Source organism: Scomber scombrus, chromosome 23 (genome assembly GCF_963691925.1).
Source record: "Scomber scombrus chromosome 23, fScoSco1.1, whole genome shotgun sequence".
NCBI classification, from domain to species: domain Eukaryota; kingdom Metazoa; phylum Chordata; class Actinopteri; order Scombriformes; family Scombridae; genus Scomber; species Scomber scombrus.
In genome coordinates this window covers 3518976-3546155 of record NC_084992.1, presented here as the reverse complement: position 1 = coordinate 3546155, position 27180 = coordinate 3518976, and the positions used below count along the sequence as shown (strand labels likewise).

At 37.6% G+C, this 27180-nt stretch overlaps 1 protein-coding gene across 1 annotated transcript in view; it reads left to right on the top strand.

Moving 5' to 3' along the window:
* Window positions 1-27180, top strand: part of LOC134006179 (zinc finger protein 208-like) — a 1001836-nt gene that overhangs the window by 402310 nt on the left and 572346 nt on the right. The gene's annotated exons all lie outside the window — the stretch shown is intronic.

Sequence of the window (27180 nt, the reverse complement as noted above, 5' to 3'; positions counted from 1 at the left end):
CTGTATGTGTGAGAACACAGAAGACATCTACTGCTGGATGGAAGATGAGTTTAATGGTTTGTAGTTTGTAATAAATTGTTCTGTTTATTTTATATATTTAATAATCAACTACTTTAAAAAATAATGTTTCAATAAACAGCTAAACACGAGAAAACACTTTCAAAAAGGAACAAACACATGACTGTAAACAAATTTGATATGTAAACTAACATTAGCTGAGAGAACGTGGTTTAGTATTTTAGTGTTTTCTACAGTCTCGTTAAAAAAGGACAAAATCAAAGTGAGTTCTGTGTAACAAAAACATTCAGTTATTAATATAGAATTATATTAATATTAATGTAAAAAGTTCCCTTTGTCTTAAGTTGGATTCAATATATTCAGAATTAATGTTAATTCGCTGTGACAAATGTGTTCAGATTTCTTTCATTTTTTTTGTGAGATAAAGATAAAAAACATAATATAAAAACAAAACATCAGAAGAAAATCTGCCTGTGAATGTTCTCATTCGTCCAGGTCATAGTTATCTCTGGGAAATTGAATCGAGAGCAACTGGACTAGTGGTATAACTTGAAAATGTTTCACCTCTTATCCAAGAGGCATCATCAGTTCATGATGTCTCGTCTGGGCTATTCTGAGTAACCCAGGTATTTAACCTCTGTGGAGGTGTTCTTCACAAAAGCCACTTGAGTGGTCGTTAGTGCTCCTAGGTGTGGCTTAAGCCTGATTTATGCTTCTGCGTCAGAACGACGGCGTAGCTATGCCGGTGCCCCGACGCCGTCGTTGACCTTTCGAAGTTCTGCATCGAGGGAACGCGCCATTGTCTACTGTGACAATGGCGACCGAGGTAGAGCGGGTGTGTTTGGAGTTGGAGATCATTGATATTGAAGAACAAATGATTTCATTGCAAATGTTGAGGCGCAGGCGACAGAAAAGACGTTTGCGGAGGTGGTCTGTAGAAAATAAATGGAAAAGGAACTGCCGGAGGACCTGACGTTTTGAGCGGACCAATCACAGCCCTTGAGGTCCGCGTTGCTGTGACGCGTAGTTAGGATTTTTTGGAGGTGCACGTCAGGCTACGGCGTAGAGGTCCGCGTCGACGCAGAGGGCTACACGTAGCTACGCCGTTGAACGTGACGCAGAAATATAAATAAAGCTTTAGGTGATACTCCCTATGACAGTCGTTAAGAGTCACATGAGGCCAATAGCGAACAACCGTTGTCCTTAGAGGCTGAGTTGTTGTATCTCCTGGGTAGAGATGATTATCATTTACGTTGCGTCTAGTCTCGTTTTCGTCACGTGATAAAGGTTCGTTGACGACGATATTAGTCATCATTTTTCGTTGACGAAAGCAACACTAGTTGGGCCATACGTTTGTTGAAAGGTTGGTTGGTTTCAACAATTTATAAGTCTTCGCATTCTTCGCTGCATTGGGCGGCATATATCAGGTTACTTTTCTGGTTGTGTGGAGTGCGGTCTTAAGGGTCAAAGTGAGTTACTGGGTTTGAAACATACAGGGATTTGGTGTTTGTTGTAAATCCTCCTGAGTTTCTCAGATACCCCAGACACAGATAGAACTATGTTCTTGCGTTTGTTACTTCTTTCCTCAGCACCCTGAATGTTGGTGTTCTTCCTGGAGCGTGTTGCTGTTTTTACAAAGGTCCAACTGGGATAGCCACATGTTTTCAGGGCCCCCCTCAGGTGTTTTTGTTCTTTCTCTTGGGCCTGAGTGGTGTTTGGTACATTATCAGCCCTTTGTTGCAGGGTTCTGATAACACCCAGCTTGTGCTCCAGTAGGTGGTGTGAGTCAAAAAGTAGGTATTGGTTTGTGTGTGTGGGTTTCCTATATACCCCAATGTGGAGGCTCCTGGCTCCAAAAAAGGCAGGTGGTTGTCTTTAACATCTTCCCTAGTGAATTTGATGTTTTTGTCCACTGAGTTGATGTGTTCAGTGAAAGCCTGTAATTCGTGGGTTTTGATTTTAACCCATGTGTCGTCCACATATCTGAACCAATGACTCAGTGCTGTTCCTTTGAAGGAGTTCAGAGCCTTGCATTCCATCATTTCTATGTATAGATTGGCCACAACTGGGGATACTGGTGAGCCCATGGTAGAATAATTATGAGTCTAATTTATTGTTGTGAACACATTATTTACTTGTTTCTGTTTTGTTTTGATATCATTTTTACCAAATGGCTCCACCCCTTATGTTAAATTGAAAACAATTAACATCCTGGAAAATTACACTGAACATTTCTAAAACATTATTAATTAAGTGGCCTGTAAAATAAAGTGCTACTGACAAATGACGTTTCATAATTTCCACTTACACTACCAATCAGAGTGTTCTTCATACTCTGGTTATAAATACATAATGTTGCTGGTTGTTTCATTGTTTGTATTTCAACACATATTAAGCAGAGGAAGCTGCAGCACTCACATATCAAACTCTGGTTTCTGCTCACTCAGCAGTTTGTCATTCAGGTGAACAGAATCAACATCACAGCAGTGATCAATTAAACTACCATCATGTATCACACTGACACACTGTGACTGCTTATGTGTGGGTATCACTAATATCTGGAATTCATTAACGTCAGCCATCTTCATTCAGACACTTCATTATGATCACATTAACCTTTTTTTGCTTTAAGTCCAGCTGATCCTTCAGGTCCTTCACTTCTTTCTCAGCTTTCTCTCTGTTCTGTTTCTCCTGCAGGAGCTCAGCTTGTGTTTTCTTCAACTGTGAATGAAGAGAGACATGGAGAAAGACTAGATGAGAGACATGCTGTTTTTTAAGACATGGTTTAATGATACCACACAATCACAGCTAAGATAGAAACTCAAGGCTACTTAAAGGTCTGATTCATTCAGCATTTGAATTGAAGTACAAGTACATGTTTGGGTTTTGGTCTCAGTCTTGACTTGGACTCCACTAAGTATAATCTGGACCACACAGAGAACATAAACATATGTTCTATATGTGTGAGAACAAAGAAGACATCTGCTGCTGGATGTTAGATGTGTTTAAATGTTTGCTTGTTATAAATTGTTCTGCTGTTTATTTTATATATTTAATAATCAGACATGTTTATAACAATTATAAAAAAACAGCTAATGTGAGAAATCACTTTCAAAAAGGAACAAACATGACTGGTTGTAAACTAACATTAGCTGAGAGAACATGGTTTATGATTTTAGTATTTTCTACACTCTGGTTAACAACGGACAAAATGAATATGTTAAATCAAATCAATGTTACTGATATAAAAAGTATGGGTTAGGTTAGGGTTAAGATGGAGGAGCGGACTGAAGCAGTTTTACCTCTTTTGAACTGAAACCAGGGAGAGAAATACAGAGTTAACACAGAAATGTTCAGTTTTCATACCCACTTCTCACAGTGATTGGTCAGTGTGGAGGTTAGACAGTCTGCAGGGTTTTAACACAGAAGTACAAAACTATGGGCCCTATTTTAACAATCTATAGCACATGAGTGGAAGCATGTGGTGCAAGCTTCTGCAATGGAAAAGTGGAAGATGCACCAGGGAGCATATGAATATTCATATGAATATTCATATTATTGAGCACTTTTGTTTCAGATGTAGTCAGACAACATGTTATACTGATTACTAATTATTTTCTAGTATATCAGAGATCTGAATAGAAACAGAACATTAGAGAGATGAACCTCCTTGTTGTCAGTTTCCTTCCTCTGATTTTCATCACGGAGCTGCTGAAGTTCAGCTTTTATTTTTTTAATCTGGGAGGAGAGAGACAAGATGAGACATGTTATATTTTAATACATATTTTAGTGAACATACAACAACAGAGAAACAATGAAGCCTGTGTAATGTTCTGGTTTTATTTGTGTGTCTAGTTTAAGCTGCTGGCATCAGATAAACATCTGTGAAGGTGTTGCAGTAACTGCTGGGACTCTCTTTTAATGACACAGCTGTAACATCCAGTACAAAGCAGCAGGTCTTAGGTTCATATACTGTAGGTGAAAAAGGAAGGAGAGGTGGAATATAGATCAGAGTGTGTGGTGATTAATTAATACTCTCTCTGTCACATCACTGGTCTCATAGCTCTGAAACAGAGAAGCAACATGTGAACACACAGCACCACAAACTGATATTATATATATTTATATTATATCATGTTTCTAATGTTGCCACATTTACTTTGAACCACAGTGATTTAAATAATAAATCTATATGCAGCCAGAAATGGTACTTTGAAAGTAATAGTTAGTTTAAAATGTGTTTATCAATCTCTTCAGTCTTTTTTTATCACATTAAATTAGAATGAAAATACATTTTAATAACAAAACATGATACACCACATTTACAAGAGAAGTTTTAAAGGAGGCCATGATGCACAGATTAATGATCAGTAATCTCTCATATTAACAGAATATCAAGTTATAATGTGAAGAAATGATTCTGGCAGCCTGCTGTCATTTGCATATGTGCAGTATATGTTATTAATATGTTTAAATAAACAAAAACAGAGGAAATATTTAAGAGAAACTACAAACAAACAAGGAAATAAATCTTTTGAGGAAAATATACAATTATGAACCTCTTTGTTTTTGGTCTCAAACTCCTCCTGCTTGGTCTGCAGCTCCTTCTTCAGTGTCTCCACTTCTTTTTCTTTCTCCATCCCGGCAACCTGGATCATATGAAGACATGAGACTGAACATACTACACAATGACCCACATGACAAACAAGCATCTGACTTTTGTTGGATAACAAGGTTCATGAAGAAATTCATTAATGAGCAGCAGAGAATCCAGTCAGCATTTAGTGCTGATAAAAGGTGAGGAGGCTCCATTATACAAACATAATGGATATATTACAATAATGAATTAGTTCTGTGTCGAGGTGTTTCCTTAGAAGACTCTGTTGAAATGTGAGAGTCATTACATTTATACAGCTTTTATTGTCTCCAGCTGGAGGAGGAAGAGATAAAGAGAGACATGGTTACAATATTAAAGTAATTAAACAACCTGATGACACAGTTACACTAAATCCAATATGCAAAACTAACTGTATAAGACGTTACTGAGAAGAAAGAGCAGAGATGATGAGACATTAAATAAAGACAAAAGGATTAAGATGAAGAGATGAACCTCTTTGTTCTTGGTCTCCAGATTCTCCTTCAGGGTCTGCAGGTCTCTCATTGTCCTCTGATTCTCTTCATGGAGCTGCTGCAGTTTCATGAGTAGATCACATTCAGCTTGTTTGTTTTCAATCTGAAGGATTAAGAGAGAAAAGATGAGAGAAAGTTCATGTTTCAACATTTAAACCTTAAAACTATAAACTTACATCTAGTAGTGGTTCTAGCTTGTACAGCGCCCTTCAACACATATTAAGCAGAGGAAGCTGCAGCACTCACATATCAAACTCTGGTTTCTGCTGACTCAGCAGTTTGTCATTCAGGTGAACACAATCAACATCACAGCAGTGATCAATTAAACTACCATCATGTATCACACTGACACACTGTGACTGGTTATGTGTGTGTATCACTAATATCTGTAATTCATTAACGTCAGCCGTCTTCATTCAGACACTTCATTATGATCACATTCACCTGTTGCTTTAAGTCCAGCTGATCCTTCAGGTCCTTCACTTCTTTCTCTCTGTTCTGTTTCTCCTCCTGCAGCAGTCTGTCAGTATCAGCTTGTTTTCCCTCCAACTGTGAATGAAGAGAGACATGGAGAAAGACTAGATGAGAGACATGCTGTTTTTTAAGACATGGTTTAATTATACAACACAATCACAGCTAAGATAGAAACTCAAGGCTACTTAAAGGTCTGATTCATTCAGCATTTGAATTGAAGTACAAGTACATGTTTGGGTTTTGGTCTCAGTCTTGACTTGGACTCCACTAAGTATAATCTGGACCAAACAGAGAACATAAACGTTCTATATGTGTGAGAACACAGAAGACATCTACTGCTGGATGTTAGATGTGTTTAATGGTTTGTATTGCCGTTTGTTATAAATTGTTCTGTTGTTTATTTTATATATTTAATAATCAAATACTTATTATTAGGGCCCGAGCGGCGACTGCAAGTCGCCTGGCGAAAGCCCTATTGAAATTGTAATGTTTATTAGGGCCCGAGCACTGACAAGTCAGTGAGGGACCTATTGCTATTGCCAAGATTCTTATTATTATTTTTCACGCTCTTTGTCCGCCACTTTGAGCGCATTTTTGGTGGCCTGAACATACATGAAAACTCATGAAATTCTGCACACACGTCGCAGCTGGTGAAAATTTATTTAATTTAACGTGATTGGACGCAAGCGTGGTAAGGGGACTCGCTAGCACCCCTAACGTCGGGTCATGTGACCACAAATCTTCTCGGATCTGCATGAAATTTACATATGTCATAGGTCTCATCGGATCATTGGGAAATTAATTTTGTGGAATTTTTTTATCGAACAGGAAGTCGCCCACGCGGCGTGGCGTGCACCGATTTTCATTTTTCGAACACCGCTTTGAGGACTTTATGATGTTCACAGAATCATGAAACCTGCCACGTAGGTTTCAAAACATGAGTTCTTTCATCTGATACCACATTTGCCGAACATTTTTCCCCAACAGCTCAGTAGCGTCCCCCTAATGCGTTTTCCCACTTAGGATGTACTGACAAACTCTAAAACTCACCAAATTAAACACACTCGTCAAGACTCACGAATATTATTTTTTGGTATGACCGCCACCTTTTAAGTGCCAAAATTACTCTACAGCGCCCCCTAGAACATTAAAAGTTGAAGCCCCGCCTTCTACATGCACGTACATGAACGAAATTTAGGATTCATATATATCATGACCAGACGCACAAAAAAGCCTATTGGACCCATACCCTAAGTCCAACAGGAAGTCGGCCATCTTGGATCACAGGTGCATTTTTGTCGCCATTTTCCCCATTTCCAGGCCTCGTACTTTAACAAACTCCTCCTGCAGTTTTGACTCCACAGACTTCAGATTGGAACTGTATCATCCTCAGACCTTGATTATGTAAACTTGACGACAGATTTTTCCTACGTTATACCAGGTGGGCGTGGCAGTCGTTTGTTTGTATAAACAAACAACTCCTTATAACTCCTCCATACATTTTCGGATGTTAATACATGCACTGCGTAAAATGTCACACCTGTTGAAGCCGTTTCAATTTCAACATCATTGGGGGTGGGTGGGGCAAGGGGTCTCCATAGCGCCCCCTAACAGCAGGTCATGTGACCACAAACTTTGTCTGATCTTCGTGAAATTTACAGGACTCATAGCACTTATGGGTAAACCCCCAGATTATTTTTTTCAAATTTTTCGCTCTAACAGGAAGTGAGTTATTGTGCATTTCCTGTGTCAATTTTCCATTTTTCCCTCTGCGTTTAGAGGACTTTCCCGTCTTCACAGAATCACCAAATTGTACACATAGGTTTACACTCAGGCGGACTTTGATTTGAGACCATAACTGCCCCTGGGCGTGGCACAACAGCTCAAAAGCGCCCCCTAATGCCTTTATCCATTTTGTACATTTTTACATACTCCTACACTCACCAAATTGTACACATACGTCAACAGTCACACATATTGACTACTGACAAAGTTTGGGATTTTTAAGTGAGAAGATGACTCCACAGCGCCCCCTGGAAGATTTAAAAGTTTAAGCCCCGCCTTCCACATTGACATAGAAAAATGAAATCCACAAGGCCTATGTATTATGTCCAGACGCACAAAAAAGCCTCTTGGACCCATACCCTAAGTCTAACAGGAAGTCGGCCATCCAGGCTAAAATGTTCAATCTGGATGATTTTTATTATTATTATAGTTGTACGCCTTTTTGACAGCCTAAACATGCCCCAAAACTCACCAAAACTTGCAATCATGTCCGATCCGGCGAAAAATTTGATATTTTAAGGATCGCGGAAATGGCCAACGCAAAAATGGATTAATAGCGCCCCTTAGAAAATTTAAAAAATCAAGCCCCTCCACTCAGATTGACGTAGATAAACCAAATTCGGGAAACACATGTATCGTGTAAAGACGCACAAAAAAGCCTCTTGGACCCATAGCCTAAGTCCAACATGAAGTCTGCCATCCAGGCAAAAATGCTCAATCTTAATGATTTTTTGACCCTTCACCCACATTCCTATTTGCTGAGAAGTCACCCAGACTCATTTGTGGTCTTAGTTTGCCATCTAGTGGAGACATTAACCCCATCACACAATGTTCAATTAAAGGCACAGGAACAAAGACATCTACATGCCAGTTTTGACAGCCCTGCGACCGCCGCACGCAACGATGTGCACGTACAGCGTTACAATTGGGGGGGTAAACGGGGGGGTGCGAGGGCCCTTCGACACTGCTTGCAGTTTTAATTATTATTATTATTATTCTTCCGACATTTCGTGCCCCAATTTCGCCCCTTTCCCAAATGCGAAAATGCTTATACTTTTGCACGGACGTCCGGCCTCATCCGAAATTCGATATTTTTGGGTGGTCGCACATGGTCGACGCAGAATGGCGGAATAGCGCCCCCTACAAAGTCCAAAAATGCCCATAGGGAATTTTGCTAACTTTGTCCTATGCTCACAAAATTCGGTACACATATGTATTATACCCACATATGCAAAAAAGCCTCTTGACCTCATGACCTCAACCCAACAGGAAGTCGGCCATTTTGGTTTTGATTTTTACCGCCTAAAATTAACTCCTCCCACAGCGTTCGCCCGATCAAGTTCAAATTAGGTACGCAACATCTCCAGAGCTAGCTGAGCTTAAGTTGTGCTCTGCGCATCCGTAGGTCAAAGGGCGTGTCTGCCTGGGCTCAACTAACTTTGGCGTGCTCGCCATGTACATACGAGTGGCTCTCACGCCCACATACTTCATCCAATCAGCTTCAAACGTGCTGGACATGATAATGGCTCCGCCCTGAACGTCCCGATATATTAACTTCCTACGTAACTCATAGCGCCCCCCCGGTGGTAACAGGAAGTGAACTTAAATTCATGAAAAATACATAGTTGACCCCATCAACTTCATTCCACTTCTAAAACATGCAGAACCAGTTGGTGAAGCTACATTATGAACACTGTGAAGCTACGAGTAATGGTGTCCCTGTGGGGGCGTGGCTACCATCAATTCCTCGCCATGAAAATACGTTTGGCTTTTTGATGGCTTTATTGAACACGTATCATCATGAAAATTGATACACAGGTCCAGGGTGGAGACCTCTTCCATCTGATAGGGGTGTCGCTCATGTCGCCCCCTAGTGGAAACAGGAAGTGCCATTTTTTGCATCAACATTGTCCGATTTCCACGAAACTTCACATGTGTGATGAGGGACTGACCCTGAACACACCAGACCACACCAGACCATATGTGTAACTACCTGTGACTGCCCCCTACTGGATGAACGAAACATTGCATTTTTGGCCTCCTTCCAGGTTTTTTCTCACTTTCTGCTTCACGCCACAGCCCCGCCATGCCTCAGGCCCCGCGGTGGCATGGGTGAGCGAGGGCCCGCCATCGCCGCTTGCGGCTTTAATTATACTATTATACTTTTATATTTTTTCAATAAACAGCTAAACATGAGAAAACACTTTCAAAAAGGAACAAGCAAATGGCTGGAAACAAATTTGATATGTAAACTAACATTAGCTGAGAGAACATGGTTTAGTATTTTAGTATTTTCTACACTCTGATTAACAAAGGACAAAATCAATGTGAATTCTGGGTGATAAATGCATTCAGTTATTAATATAGAATTATATTAATATTTATTTAAAAGTTATCTTAAACATTAGTTGGAGTAAAGTCATGTTTCTCTGTATACAGAGTGAAAATAGAAGAGAGCAGAGAGTCTGTCTGTCTCAGTATTTGTCTTCATTCACATTAAACTAGCTGGAGTGTTTCTGTAAGTGTTAAAACACAATGAACTATTCTGATATATGAAAATAACAGACTCACTTTGTGGATCTGTTATTATCATATATCAGAACACCTCAGATTACATTATTAGACTTATAGCAGGATTATTAAAGGATCAGTGTCGGCTGATTACCTCAACTGAGAACTGAGGTTAAACTGTTTCCATGGATACTTGTCAGCCAATCAGATCATTTTCACAGCACCTGATTACTTATACTGTAAACATACTGCATCAATGCTAACAGCTAATCCAAAAGCAAAGAACATAATATAAACAGACACTGACCTCCTCATACTGAACTTTCAGCTGTTTCTCAGATTCCTGAAGAGTCTCAATCTGAAAACATAGAGATCAACAAAACCAACATTAGAAGCCGAGAGAACATGACTTTGTTTTAAATTGGATTCAATACATTCAGAATTAATGTGAATTTTGTGACACATGTTCAGTTTTCACTTGTTCTTTATGAAATAAAGATACAATGATAAAAATATAAAAGCTACTTAAAGGTCTGATTCATTCAGCATTTGAATTGAAGTACAAGTACATGTTTGGGTTTTGGTCTCAGTCTTGACTTGGACTCCACTAAGTTTAATCTGGACCACATATAGAACATAAACATATGTTCTATATGTGTGAGAACACAGAAGACATCTACTGCTGGATGGAAGATGTGTTTAAATGTTTGTTTTGTAATTATTTTTTAACAAATCAATATTTTACTGCAAAGATAAAAAAAAAAATGTATAAATGGCAGCTTCATACATTCATAATGATTAGCGTAAAACAATTAACATAGCTGATCATGATCTTGAACTTTTCTTTTGTTTTTTGCCTATTCTGCACTTCTTCTTCTCTGCTCTGCTTTTCATCCTGGAGCTGAGTTAAGAAACATCTTTGATATTTAAGGAAAGTATTTCAGGAAATTAAAACTGCAATGACTAAAAATCTAATGCAAGTGAAATTACACTTTAATGCATATAAAAAAACAGCTGATTGAAAATTAATAGTAATGTTTTTAGTTTGAAAATCATAAAGCATCTAAAGGAAACATTTAACAAGGAATTGCAAGATGAAAAAACACATATGAACCTCCTGTTTCTTCTCCACTAGCTCCTCCTTCAGGGTCTGAACTTGTTGCTGCAAATCCTGAAGTGTCTCCTTGTCAATGAACTGCCAATTATGCGGCCACTAGGAGAAAGAGAGAGGAGACAAACATTGGAGACTAAATAAAAGACCTGTTCATTATAAGGACGCGATTACAACAGATTACAACATGAATATAAAATGCATCTCATGCTCAGATTTCTGTGGATTTTGTATTTTAATACAATTGAGAAAGTGTTTCTCTAGTAGAAACATTTTCAGTCCTTTCATGAAAGAGAGAGACTCAAACACTGTGATGATTATAAATGAAGCATTGAGACGTAAAGTCTATTCAGTGCTGCACAGTTATGTCTCTGTAGGTTTGAGTTGTTGAGTTATTTTCTGGACTGGAGTAGTTTGAACTCTGTCCACCTGAGACTTAGAAGAGAAATACAGGGATTAAAAGAAAAAATGATAAAAACTGAAATTTTACATATATTTTCACACCCACTTCTTGCAGTCATTGGTGAGGGTAGTGAATATAGTAATTTGTTTAAAAAGTGTTTTTTCACTTCATCAGTTCAATCTCTTTAGTCTAAGTTCTGTATCACTAAATTAGAATTAAAATGCATCTCAAGAACAAATCATGAAACGCAACTTTTGAAAGAAAAGTTGTAAAGGAAGCCACAATACACAGATTAATGATCAGTAATATCTGACTAATATCGAACTAAAAACTAAAAACAGACCTCAAGTATTGTTTCTTCATGAAAATATTTAAGTGGCTCTTGGTTTTTTTTTCCTCTGCTGCAAATGACTCAGTTGTGTTTTAACTCACATGTTCATTCTTTTTTTTTAACTTGTTCTGTTCTGACACTGCTGGAGTTTCTGGCTGCATCTCTCCATCTGTTTCTGCTGCATTGAGAGGTTGCATTTCATCTATGCAGCTTTTCTTGGTCTCTGTGTAAAAAAAATTGTAGTGACATTTAATCAAAAAAGACTTTTACTTTCATTTCAGGAAGTTTGATGTCAGTATAACATACAAAACGTCCGGCAATTTGACAGCTTTCAAGAACTCCATAACCAAAATATATACGATTTTTAAAAAATTCCCTTAAACACTGTGAGAGTTACTGCAGTTCATTTGTGACTTACTGGTCATGTCTTGTCTCCATTTCCACACAAAAAAGACTGAAACTGCAACAATCAACAAGATGAAAAGAGCCAAACCAACAGCCAAACCGATGATGACAGGAGAGCAACTGGACTGGACATTAAAGAAATCATCTGTGAATGATACAACACACAGAATAATGTTATTTATCAGCTATTTGGAAGTAAAACCAACTTTTGAGACTAGAAATGATCTTTTACCTGGAACAATAATGTATGTCTCTCTGATCTGGTTGGTTTTGCTCTGTATGACTCTACAGGTGAAGTTGTTGCTGTGTTTCTTCTCCACAGTCACTCTGCTGCTGACAGTATAGAGACCATCAGGACCTTTGACTGTCTTTGTAGGTTTAGCAGAAAGGAGGTTTCCCTCACCGTCCAGCCAAAACACCTCAGGCTGTGGATGCCAGCCTTTAGACTCACACTGTAACACTGCTCCTCCTCTCTCTTTGTCAATACTTGCTAAATTGATAACAGGCGAGGAGACGGCATTCGATGCTGAGAAAAAACAAAACAAACATTTTTAACAAAGAGGTAAACAAAACAATCACTGAATAGATAATAAGATATATCATTAAATGTAAATGTACAACTGTAAAGCTAATTTTACATATTTCAAATCATATTTTTGTTGGTTGCATTGCATTTAGGTGACTATTGTACATGACATGACCTACTCTGACAATTAATGGAGCCATCATTGACACTATCATTTCCACCTGTGTTTTTACTGTTTTGGCTATTATTTAGCATATTATTAGCTTTCTACAAATAACTACAAACTAATATATAAAAAACTTTTTTTCGGGTTTACTGTAAAAGTGTCAGTTTAAGATATTCAAATTTCAGTGTTGACTAGTTAGCTAGAGCTGTTTGTAAATGTTTCTGACATCAAGGACCTTTTTTATTATATTTATATAAAAATGCTATGAATCTAGTGTTAAATCTGCTACTACTATTTTTGTAAACTGCATATGAGTTTTGCTATAACATCAAGTTTGACAGGCATAAACAGTTCTCACAAACGGTCAGTTTGTGTCTGAATGTCTTTCCTGGATTATGGCATAATGTGTATGTTAAACTCTTTTATCTATTATATTCATATATAGCGTACTATCTAAGAAAATACTTTCCCCATAACATCCATTTACTGAGCTGATCTGTAAAAAGCATTAACCCTCATTTAAACTGTGGTTGTATTCTTCATTTCTGAACAATAATGGCTGAAAGTTATGTAGATCCTTCCAACATTCTTTATTCTTTGCATAGACCCCACCAATCTACACTATAAATACATACAATATTTAAAAAAAAAAAAATGTTTTCACTTACCAACAACAAGCTCAACAAAAGATTCAAATGATTCTTCACTGGTTTTTTGAATGTAGCATCTGTATTTTCCTCCATCAGAAGGTTTCACTTCAGAGAGTTTCAGTGAAATGTTTCCATGCTTCAGCCTGTCGATGGACAGTGATGTTCGCCCCTTATAGGATGGATGTTTAGCACTTATGACTTCCTGACCAGTACGCCACACATGGATATCTCTGGGATCCAAGTCAGATCTCGTCCACTCAACTGTCAGTGCAGAAACATCCTCTGCAGGTTTCAGTTGACATGGCAAAATGATGTCTCCACCAATTGTTACCACGATTGGCTGAGATGAACCAATTAACTGGGACTGACCTGGAAAGAAACACAAATGTGTTAAATCCTGCATAAGAGCTAGACAGTTAAATCTGTTCATCACTATGAGACTATTTTCATTTAAAATCAATCAGAAGTGTAGTGTCTGCCATCCATTGGACATCTAAAAGACAGAGAGCAGTAAACATCCACATATCAAAGGTTTTCACGTTTTTTATTGATATTCTATGAAAATAGATTGTTTTTGTTGGCCACTTTTGGTAATATTTAGTACATGGCCATCGGTGTACATAAGATTAATCTTACTGAGTTTGGTGACTCTGATTTTTCCTATAGTTCCAATATGAGGTCCACATTTATAGTTTTAAATGAAATGCCTTAGCACTACTGGAATTTGGAACAGATATTCACGTTTCACTGAGGATAAATTATAATAACATTGGTGATAACTTATATCTACACAATCATAAAGTCAAAATGAGTCCATGTTAGTGTTTAAGTTACCTCTACAAGAGTTTGTTAGGAGAAGATGGAGAACCAAAACACAGAGGATTTTGAGCGGAGATCGAAGGGAGGGTCTGTTGATATGGTGAAGCATCCTGTAGTTCTGAGATTTGGAAAGAAGTCAGTGATACAATAAATGGAAACGCGCCTTAGGTTTGGCGTTTGGTGTTTGTAAAATGTATTTTTTTCTTTAGCTCTGCTGTTGTGTGGACTTGGCTAACCCAATTCCCTTTTTGGATTATTTAGCAGGATTACAATTTTAAAACACATTTTACAATAAAGAAAGATATACTATTATTCACTTTTAAAGTACCAAACTAAACACAGCAGATACTAGAGGGAAATTAAGTAGAGGATTATAGCGCATGACGTGTGCAGGTGCGCAGAGCGAGCACACGTACACACACTTCACACACACACACATTGAATTTAAAAGTTGGCAGGGATAGAGAGATGCTCCCCACTGGTATTATGCATGTTCAGAGCGGATTGTGTGTCACTGGTCGCAGAACACGAGAACATTCTGACTCAGTGGGCCGGGCGGTGTTTCATCAGAGGCTTTCCCTGAGAATGTTACTGATGACATTTTAACCATATGTGCTGGCCTTACGAACCTCAGGGGGACAGTGGTGGCCCGGCGATAACTGTGTTTAGAGTCAAAGAGATGTACATTACTTTTGTGTCAGGATTTTAAGGGCTAATGAGGGCAATGATCACTCACTACTTGCTCTCTCTGTCTCTCTCTCACTTATTCATCACTCTCTCTGTATAGCCTGACTGTAAAATTCATAACAGTTATAAATAACTAAATTTTATCAGACAGGATCATTAAGGCTACAAAAAGGTTGGGAACCACACCACAGAGCTCTGGCCGGATTCGAACCAGGCGACGCTGCGATTAAGTGGCATGCACTCTAACCACTCGTCACTTAGTTGATAGCTCAATGTACTTTATTTTTGACAAAACATCCCATTGTTCCGTAGTGACATAAGCATGATATTTACAGTGTTTGATTCACAGCTCATCTTCTGGAAACAAAAGGTGGCCGATGTTAAACTTTTCTGATAGTCTGGTGCTCTAGTGTGTGCTAAAACACTGGTGTTCATACAAAGTCCTGGTTCGGAAAACAGGAGAAAAGCAGCTTGGACCGAACCATAAACTATTGCAGAAGCACAGAATGGAGCAGTGATAATTTGATTGGCTGTTGAGCTCAAATCAACAACCTTCCACTAGAATTGCGGACTGCACCTTAAGTTAAATTTCAGCTAGTATTCATACTTCCTGATCAAAAATGTAGGGGTGTAGCTATAATCAGTCTCAGTCACCAGACTAAAATGTTCAGTGTTTCAGTTGTGACATAACAATTGGGGACAGCATTTTTTACATCAAATTTCCTGAATTACAAATTAAATGTAAAATATATGTATTGGACTTTACTTTCAAAAATGTGTTGGGGGACTGCAGTTTGTCCAGGACAATGGAGTTAAGCCTACTCCATTGTCCTGCAGATAACCCTACTGAAGTTCAGTAGCCGTCCATGCAATCTCATCGTATATGTATTGAGAAATCAAAGTAGAGTTATACTTTCATTTTTGTTTCCAGCATGGTTAAGACTATTTTTCAATATTTTGGCACTGCTAGATTTGTCTCATCTTTTAGCCTTCATTATAATCGCCTCTGTGGTACAAAATATATATCCAATTCTATATCCATATTATAATAATTATCATATTACAATCATTTGACATTTGACGTGTAGTTAAAGTTTCTCTCACACAAAGGTTTTAAAATATACTTAATGCTCAAAGTATTACTGAATACAGTCTGAATACAGACCTACTGCTTCTGTAAATAAATTGAGACAGAGTTTTAAAATACAACTTAGATGAAACATGTAGAAAAGGCTCAATTAAATTCAGCAGAAGACTTACGTGCTGCAAGATGTCGGTCGTTTCATTAGATAGCACAGCTAAAGTCTGTAAATCATTGACAGGCTCCTGACCTGGCTTATCAGCTGCTGATTGTTTATGTATTGGATGTGTATTTCCAACAAGGCAGTAACAGCCATGCTTTACTTCTCTTTGACTTCCAAATTTGGCCATTCAGTGTTTTTCCTGCTATTGTATTGTTTTACGTGTGGAACAACAGCAACAAAGTCACCATTAAAACCACATTAATAAGAAAGCCAAAGCTTGCAACACATAAATAAACATTGAACATAATATGGTGATTTAGCTCTTCTTTTCTATGATAAAGTTTACGTATTATCAGTAGTGACTCATAGATATGAGGCTGCTAAACCTACTAGTAGGTTCAGAAGATCATCCACCATCCATCCTTTGAGTTACAGATGCCATCTAGTAGTGTTACGAAGGAAGTTACTTTTTTAATTTATTTGTCAAGCACTATGAATAAGTCCACAGAATAAGAATGGTAATAGCACTACAAAATGCAGGATGCCAGGTGAAGTTGTGGCAGGAAATGCAGCACAGCCTTTTCCATATCAGAGGGAAGGAGAGGGAGTAAAGGTCATTAGGCACATCTGGGAGCTGCAGAAAGGGAAATCACACACAAGAGAGCATGGAGGAGATCAGAAAAAAATACCAAACTTAGTACTTCTGCAAGGAGTTAACCCTGAGTTGAGTAAAGTAACCCCAGAGTGTGTGAGAGGACAGGTGGTTGTCTTTTGGGGCGTGGTCATCTTTGCCTGTCGCTCTCCAGGCTTCTCCTCTCTTCTTCTTCACAATCTTCAACACCACTCAGCAAACCAGCAAACCCCTAACCCTACTCCCTGAGTCTTTGACAAAGACACCAACTACCACCCCCCCAAACCACGCACATACACATACATACACACATCTTCACATGAACTGAACTCAACTGAACTTCTGAACTGACACAATCACAACTTTAACACCCCCCCTGCAGCTGTCCAGCTGCAGCAGATAAATGCTGATAGTGCCTGCTCATGTGCTTTAGAAGCTTGTCTGGCATCTGAGGCAGCAATGATCATAATGGCCTTGTGCTGCTGGAGGACGTCCTCAATCCTTTTGAGGCAGCTCAGTGGTGTGGGGTTGTGTGCTGGGTCCATGGCTGGCCCGATTGTACTGTAACGGGTTGTGATCGGACCCAATTGCAGCGCAACACACAAGGGAAGCAGTTTGTGATGACCTTTATTAATACCCTGAGCAAGTTACTGTTGAACAGATACACACGTGGACAAAATTGTTGGTACCCCTCTGTTAATGAAAGAAAAACCCACAATGGTCACTGAAATAACTTGAAACTCACAAAAGTAATAATAAATAAAAATTTACTGAAAATTAACAAATGAAAATCAGTCATTGCTTTTGAATTGTGATTCAACAGAATATTTTTTTTAAAAACAAACTAATTAAACAGGCCTGGACAAAAATGAGGTACCCTTAACTTAATATTTTGTTGCACAACCTTTTGAGGCAATCACTGCAATCAAACGATTTCTGTAACTGTCAATGAGACTTCTGCATATGTCAACAGGTATTTAGGCCCACTCCTCATGAGCAAACTGCTCCAGTCTCAGGTTTGAAGGGTGCCTTCTCCAGACGGCATGTTTCAGCTCCTTCCACAGATGTGGGACCAAGGATTTAGATCAGGGCTCATAGAAGGCCACTTCAGAATAGTCCAATGTCTTGCTCTTAGCCATTCGTGGGGGTTTTTAGCTGTGTGTTTTGGGTCATTATCCTGTTGGAAGACCCATGACCTGCGACTGAGACCAAGCTTTCTGACACTAGGCAGCACATTTACCTCCAGAATGCCTTGATAGTCTTGAGATTTCATTGTACCCTGCACAGATTCAAGACACCCTGTGCCAGATGCAGCAAAGCAGCCCCAGAACATAACCGAGCCTCCTCCATGTTTCAAAGTAGGGACAGTGTTCTTTTCTTGGTATGCTTCATTTTTGCGTCTGTGAACATAGAGCTGATGTGCCTTGCCAAAAAGCTCCAGTTTTGTCTCATATGTTCAAAGGACATTCTCCCAGAAGCTTTGTGGCTTGTCAATATGCATTGTGGCAAATTCCAGTCTCGCTTTTTTATGATTTGGTTTCAACAGTGGTGTCCTCCTTGGTCGTCTCCAATGAAGTCCACTTTGGCTCAAACAATGATGGATGGTGCGATCTGACACTGATGTACCTTGACCTTGGAGTTCACCTTTAATTTCTTTGGAGGTTGTTCTGGGCTCTTTGGTTACCATTCGTATTATATGTCTCTTCAATTTGTCATCAATTTTCCTCCTGAGGCCACGTCCAGGGAGGTTGGCTACAGTCCTGTGGACCTTACATTTCTGAATAATATGTGCAACTGTAGTCTCAGGAACATCAAGCGGCTTGGAGATGGTCTTATAGCCTTTACCTTTAACATGCTTGTCTATAGTTTTTATTTCTAATCTCCTGAGACAACTCTGTCCTTCGCTTCCTGTGGTCCATGTTCAGTGTGGTACACACCATGTCACCAAACAGCACAGTGACTACTTGAAACCCTTTAAATAGGCAGACTGACTGATTACAAGTTTGAAGACACCTGTAATGCTAATTAGAGGGCACACCTTAGTTTAACATTTCCCTATGGTCAAATTATTTTCAATCTTTTCTAGGGGTACCATCATTTTTTTCCAGGCCTGTTTAATTAGTTTGTTTTTTTAAATTATTCTGTTGAACCACAATTCAAAAGCAATGTCTGATTTTCATTTGTTAATTTTCAGTACATTTTTAATTATTATTACTTTTGTCAGTTTCAAGTTATTTCAGTGACCATTATGGGTTTTTCTTTCATTAACAGAGGGGTACCAACAATTTTGTCCACATGTGTATGTTGCAGGCTGGGCTCAGAGTCGAGGACAAAGCAGAATCGGCAGTAGGTAAGCAGGCATCCCAGCTTGGGCAGGTCGCCAGTACATCACAGGGCTCACATATAGAAACAAACAACCATTCACACTTGAGAAGAAAAGCAAAAATAAAATAATACAAAGCAGTTTCAGCAAATGTTGGGATGTCAAAGATCACAATTTCTAAAATGTACAAAAGTTATAAGTTCATTTATTTTAAGGAGGGGCTATATTTTGTTTTTCCAAGTTCAGACTGAACTCGTAGAACATGAACTGAAAGCCAGTCAGTAGAATGAGTTTGGTAAAGTCCATTTGAGTGACAGAGCAGTTCCAAAAGGTCCTATAAGGGCTTTATGGATAAAGAGATTCCAGTGTGTATCGCATCTCTCTTGTACAGAGGACCAACCAAGATGACTACAGAATACAATGATGTGTACCATAAACATCTCCAGTAATAAATCTTAAGGCATAGTTAAGAGGTTTGAGGATTGAAGAGGATGCATGTCCTTAAAAGACATCACATTAATCCATGACTGACATAAAAACTGCCTCAACAATCCTTTTCCTATAAGGGTAAGATCAGTTTGTTTCTGTAGAAATAACCAATCTTTTTCATGAGTTGACACACAAGATTATCCATGTGGAACTTTTATTAAGGTGCTCCCGATTCTGAAGTCTCAGCAGTAATATAAACACAAATAACTTTACGCACACAGAAAAAGAGGAAAAAACATGCCAAAGATCAAAGTAAAAGTCACCGCTCGTTCCCGACAGCAGATCACTCGGGCACGTGATCATCACAATTGTAGAGGTCCGCTCACAGTTCATTACTTAAATTATTATTATTAGAATTTACTGAATATTTTTGCATTTACATTAGAGATTACTGATCAGATTGCTTTCTATGTTTTTTTCAGCAATGATGTGCAGGGACAAAAAAAAAAAAAAAAAACCCTGTCACTGTGAACAGGTTAAAGGTTAAGCTAACTTTAGGGATACTTGAACCAGTCAGAAAGTCAGAGATGATAGAGGCATCTTGACTGAAAGCCTATAACTCTGACTGACTGTTAAACCACAGGAAGAGGAAGTTCTGAACTACATTATATTTAAGCTGCATGTTCAGACAGTCCGCAGCAAGACATCATGGAGGTCACAGCTCTCTGCTTCAGACTGTGTGAGTACTTGTTATGGTTTCTTTTCTTTTTATAATAAGTTTTTAGTTCTGTACATCAAAGCATATCTGTCTGATGTACAACTCTGTTCCTTTGTTTATCCAGTGATGCTTCAAATCATTCAGCTGGGGACACAAAGTCAGAAAGGTGGTAAGTAACAAAATACAAGAGATATTCCTTAAAAACATTTTTGCATCATTATTTCATGTAACGAATAAATTAGGAGGTGGACATGAACCTTTTCAAGCTATGATTTAAGTTAGATTCCTACAAATTAGTTTAATTTTGTATTTTGTGAAGGGTTCAATCATCAATTAATTAATATCCATGTTGCTGGTAAACACCTGAATGTATCTTACAAAGAAACCCAATTTAAACTGTTTCTGTCACAAGTTGGATGCAACTAGAATTATTTGTTTTGATGCAGTATTTGGGACACTTAAAAAAAAATTACCTCTCAGTTTCAGATGCAGTTTTTCTTCGTATCACACCAAACAGACTGCAGCACTTTAAATACAACTCAGTTTCTTTGAACTGTGATGGAATTGATGACTCAATTCAGTTGAGAGGAATTAGGACTAATGAGAAGTTTACGCCAGCATGTCAAATTACGAGGACAGAAACAGGGCCCTTGTGCAAGCTTGCTAAAGTGTATCCTGGAGACAGTGGAGAATACTGGTGTGAGACTGATGGAGGAGAGAGAAGCAACAGTGTCAGCATCACTGTGACTGGTACAGTATGTTCATTGTGTTTCTAAAACCATAATATATCCATTTTGAACTTGTAATTAGCTGTTTCTCACCCAGATCAACATGTTCAAGATGATCAGGTTTACTGTAAATTTGGTAGATTTGATCAAATGTATATGTTTACAGAATCATAGAAAATGTGTGAAGGAAGATTATGAGCAATGAGTCATTGTAGGTGCCCTATGTTGCCAAAACATTCATTAAGTGAATAGTCAGCTCAGTACTGTCATTTGACATTTTATTACTGTTCATGTGAGGTCAGGGTCAAACCAGAACCTTTTATGTTTAAAAGTATGTGTCTTTGGTCAAATTTAAAATAATTTCTTCAATTATTATCAGAATCACAAATGAACTATAGTACAGGTATGTGTAAGCCTACTGATAGGATATATATACAGGAAATATGTACACAAAATGTAGCATTAATTATTAAATATTGTCATTAATTGAGGCTCCATTTAGGTTTAAGAGAGCCAGGTTCCTGCTATTGCTCAAGTGTAAGGGGATGTCTGAATACTTACACACTTTAGCCTATAGAAGCTGTTTTCTTTTCTGTGTTTTAATACAACATACACATTTCCTTTTTTGGTTGTATTCTAATAAAGAGACGTGATTATAGCATTGCTAAAACAACAAATCTAATGTCTCTAACTTGTCAGAGAGGACTGTGTGTCTTCTGCCCCCATTATCTGTAAATGGCAGGAAAATCTGTCAAATTCAGTTAAAAATCTGACATTTCCTCAAAGTCCATCATCAGTTTGCTTATAGTCCACAGATATACAGACTGTCAAAAGTCTTAGGCCACCATTAGACGTGTTGTTTTAGCAATGCAGTAATGACCATATATATATATATCATTATTTTTCAGTCTCTTTAATAGAATACAACCAGAAAATACAGCTAATGTGTATGCAGTATTAAAAAACAGAAAAGAGAAAAAAATGGAAAGGAAAACAGCTTCTTAAGGTTAAAGTGGAAAGTATTTAGTGTGACCTCCCCTTACACTTGAGCAATAGCAAGAACTTGACTCTCCTAAACCTAAATGGAATGGAACCTTAATTAATAATCATATTTAATAATTAATGTTACATTTTGAGTACATAGTTCCTGTAATTTCTGTTTGTATGATGGTGGTGGCCTAAGACTTTTGCACAGTACTGTATATATATGTACATTTTCTACTGTATTCTGTCTAAATCTGAAATGTGCTGAGTTCAATGAAGAAGACTTTTCCAATTTTCTACCATATAACAGCTTGCTAACTTCTTTTCAATATGCTGTTCAGCTGGTTCTGTGATCTTGGAGAGTCCTGTACGTCCTGTGATGGAGGGAGATGATGTGACTCTGCGCTGCAGAGATAAGGAAAACTCCACCAACCTCCGAGCTGATTTCTACAAAGATGGAGTCTTCATGCAGAGCAGTCCCGTAGCACAAATGACCATTAACAGTGTTTCCAAGTTTAATGAAGGACTCTACAGGTGCAGCATCTCTGATGTGGGAACATCACCAGAGAGCTGGTTGGCTGTCAGAGGTGAGACATAAGAGTGTTTATAAAATAAAATAAAGATTATATTTTCCTGGTTGTATGGCAAGAATTCATGTAGATTATACATGATGATGGTAACCCTACTTATGAGAAGCGCAGTTGTTTGACATTCAGTAGAAACTTGAATAAAAGTTTGTTTGAAAAAGTAGTTTAGTTTTTGTGATCTGTTTCCCTTTTTCCCAATTTTATATTGTGTTACTGCAACATTTGACATATAAAATATTTGTAACATTTTCTCAATATGTTGTATCAGCTGGTTCTGTGATCCTGGAGAGTCCTGCTCGTCCTGTGATGGAGGGAGAAAATGTGACTGTGCGCTGCAGAGATAAGGAAAACTCCACCAACCTCCGAGCTGATTTCTACAAAGATGGAGTCTTCATGCAGAGCAGTCCTGTAGCAGAGATGACCATTAACAGTGTTTCCAAGTCTGATGGAGGACTCTACAGGTGCAGCATCTCTGATGTTGGAACATCACCAGAGAGCTGGTTGGCTGTCAGAGGTGAGACATAAGAGTGTTACAAAACATAATAAATATGACATTTTTTCTAGTTGTATGGCCAGAATTCATGTATAATCTACATTGTAGATGTAGATAGCCTAAATGATGACCTCATAAGTAAGTGAGAATAAAGAACATAGAGATATGACAAATAGCAGACCTCTGGGCTATGTGGGTAACCCAGTCGGTAAGATAAGGGTTAAATAAATGTTTAATGTATCACGTTACTTGTACTGTTTTAATGTGAATTTTCTCTCTGGGGATCAATATTGTCTTTTGTTTTTCTTATAGTCTTTGCATGTAACAAAGAAACTCAGAGCTCTTCTTCAGACGACAATTCACATGATTGTCTTCACTCCTGTCATATTTACCTCATCTTAAGGACTGTGTTCACCATTGTGATGGTGGCCCTGCTGCTGCTGCTGGTGGGACTACTTCATTGTGGAAGACTCAACGTTACATTGAAGTAACTGATATTTTCTCACTATCTTGTAAGATAGTTTAGTTACAAAGATGATGAGGCAGAAAACATGATATAGTGATTTGGGTTTGATGTTCCTCTAGCAGAGTTAACATGAGTGCTGTTAGCATGCATTGTTTCTTCTGTTCCTGGTGAACCATCACACTTTAAATATGTGGTGTTGTTTTTTTAAATTTTATTTCATACATGTATACTTCTCATTATGTTTATCAGTTGGTAGTATTGACTGATTTTTGATGACGCAGTCGCCATATAGCAGCTTGTGCACCAGAAAGTTTTATGAAAGTTTTTCTTTCATCAGGTAAAATAGCAACATAAGTGTTTCCTGTCATGCATGTATATTTGTATGTTGACTGTTGAGGTTAAAGTCAAACGTTGAAAACCACAGAGGCAGACGTGTGATCTTTTCAAAATGCGTCATCAGTCTTCATCTGTGTTTTATTTTAGATGCTGCACATATAGGTGATAATTTTAGTTTCTAAGACAAAGGCACATAATTCAAGAAACGTACAGAGTAAGACAATAAGTCTGGACATAAACTAAGGTATTAAATATTCACACTAGATTCACACAGAGCAGCAGGTTACACTATGCAATGTAATTCTTACTTTGCAGTCTGTCTGCAATGCTGTTTATATTAAAAAAGAGAAATAAAACAACAGTATCTGGAATGGCACAGGTTAAGAAGTTTAAATGCAGTTAAATACAAAAATACAATAAACATATAATAATAAAGGTGTATGGGTCAAAGATGTTTGAGGTTTTCAAAGTAGCAAAAAATAAAACAGCAGATACAGTTTCCTAAGAGGCTTTTTTATGTTAATTGGAGTATCACCTATGCCCTTATATTAGTTATACACACGAATAAAGCCAGTAATTTATTTTTATTGTGTTTGATAAGAAAATCCCTTAGAAAAATAGCATTGAGTGTAACATTAAGTTTTGTTAAAAAACAAAAATATTTCATGTCCATTTATCATAATCACATGGTTCCATATTTATTTTGGGACTGGCAGAACTAACTACCCAGAAAAAATGACAGTATTTTATTTTGAATACCATGTATTTGATGGGTCATTGGTACAACTCTAAACTCGTTGAAAGTTTTTTACAAACACTTAGTGCTTTGCACTCAGGGTTGGGAGGGTCACTTTAAAATTGTATTCATATACAGTTACTAGTTACCTGTTAAAAAATGTAGTCAGTAACATAATCCAAGTACCACAATATTAAAGTAATGTAACTTGATTACTTTCCATCACTTTAGGATTACTGCATTACCAAATATGCAATAATAAAGACAGAGTATACGTTCGGCACAAAATTGGCCACTTTCAATGCAAATAAAATCCATCACACCAAGCCTCTGGGTCTGCTGTTATCAGGTCACTCTGAACACATTTCCTTCAACCTCATCTACTCACCACAGATAACTCTCATTCTGGGATATCCATGATTGAAGAAGCACAAACCACACACAGGCGGGTCAGCAGGGCTTATTTTGGGGTGGAGAAAGCCAACTGAACCTCTTTCCAAGTTCCCAGATCTCTCCTCTGTTCCTCCTCTTTACTTCCTCTCATTTCCTATGATATATAGATAAACATAATTTCATGTCTATAAAAATTACCATGAAGATGGAAAACGCTCTTACTACTTCATACATAACCCACTTAATAAACTACAGTTTGGTGTCAAAACCAATATATTGTTATATTGTTTACTACATATTGTTTGATTAACCGAAAAAATGAAGGGCTGATTTGAATTTTTTTCAAATGTGTTGTAACCACTCAGCTAAAAGGGCACTGTCAATATGACATTTTTAATACAATGCAGTGAAAGTAGTTTCACAATAACAGATCAAAAATTGTGAGATGGCTATGTTTTTCTACTGCTGTCTGCCTTTTTCGAGTTTCCTACTGTGTTACTGTAACAGGTACATATAACATATTTCTAATTTCTTTTCAATATGTTGTATTATATCAGTTGCTTGGAACACGGCATGAATTGTTTCTTCGTTCCTGGTGAACCATCACAATTTAAATGAACATAATTATGGTGTGTTGTTTATTTTTAAGTTTCTCATAAGTATACTTCGCATCATGTGTTTATTGGTAAAATAGCAACAAGAGACGTTAGCGTATATTTGTATGTTGGCTGTTGAGGTTAAAGTCAAACGTTGAAAACCACAGAGGCAGACGTGTGATCTTTTCAAAATGCGTCTGCAGCCTTCATCTGTGTTTTATTTTAGATGCTGCACATATAGGTAATTTGAGTTTCAAAGACAAAGGCACATATTCAAAGAAACGTACAGAGTAAAACAATAAGTCTGGGTATAAACTAAGGTATTAAATATTCACACTAGATTCACACAGATTAGCAGGTTACACTATGCAATGAAATGTATTGCTTTGCAGTCTGTCTGCAATACTGTTTATATTAAAAAGGAGAAAATAAAAAAAACAGTATCTGGAATGGCATAGGTTAAGAAGTTTAACAGCAGTTAAATACAAAAATACAATAAACATAATAATAAAGGTGTATAGGTCAAAGATGTTTGAGCAAAAAAATAAAACAGCAGACAGTTTCCTAAGAGGCTTTTTCATGTTCATTTGAGTGTCACCTATGCCCTTATATTAGTTATACTCACGAATAAAGCCAGTAATTCATTCTTATTGTTTTTGATAAGAATACACCTTAGAAAATTAGCACTGAGTGTGACATTACAACAGTTTTGTTTTTAAAAAAACACAAAAAACCCTTTATGTCCATTTATCATAATCACATGGTTCTATATTTATGTTTGGACTGTCAGAAATATAATTACCCAGAAAAATGACGTCAATTTATTTTGAATACCATGTATTTGATGCATCATTAGTACAACTCTAAATTTGTTGAAGGTTTTTTTTACCAACACTTACTGCCTTGCACTCAGGGTTGGGATTTTTTAAGTTAAAAACAGACGATGTTTAAAATGTCTGCAGTATACAGAAATACATTAAAATGTCATAACATGGTTTAAAATGATAATATCCACTATTATTACAAGAAATAAATGTGAATTGCATGATTTAATGTGAACTAGTGAAAACATGGGATAGAAACGCTGCAGTCATTCAGCATAATGAATGACATTTTGGTACAACATAGTCTACACTCTTAAAACTGCTGGGCTATTTTAATAACCCAAACTCGTTGATTTTAAATTAATTGGTCTTCACTCACAATTTACACGTCTCATCTTTGACCCATAAACAAACAGTCCTACAGCAGTGAAGTCTATACTTTCACTTTTGTTGCCAGCTTGGTAAAGATTGTTATTCTGTGTGTTTAAAGTGTTTTCAAACTGCCGAATTAAATTATAATCAATGTTTCAGCCAGGCGGGGAGTTCCGGTCCTTTGAAATGATGCCAACGAAGAAGTAACTTAAAACTGCATTCTATCAAAAGGCCACCAGGGGGAGACCGTTTTGGTGTCAAAAGGACTTCCGTCTCTATACAAGTCAATGGAGAATTCACCAAC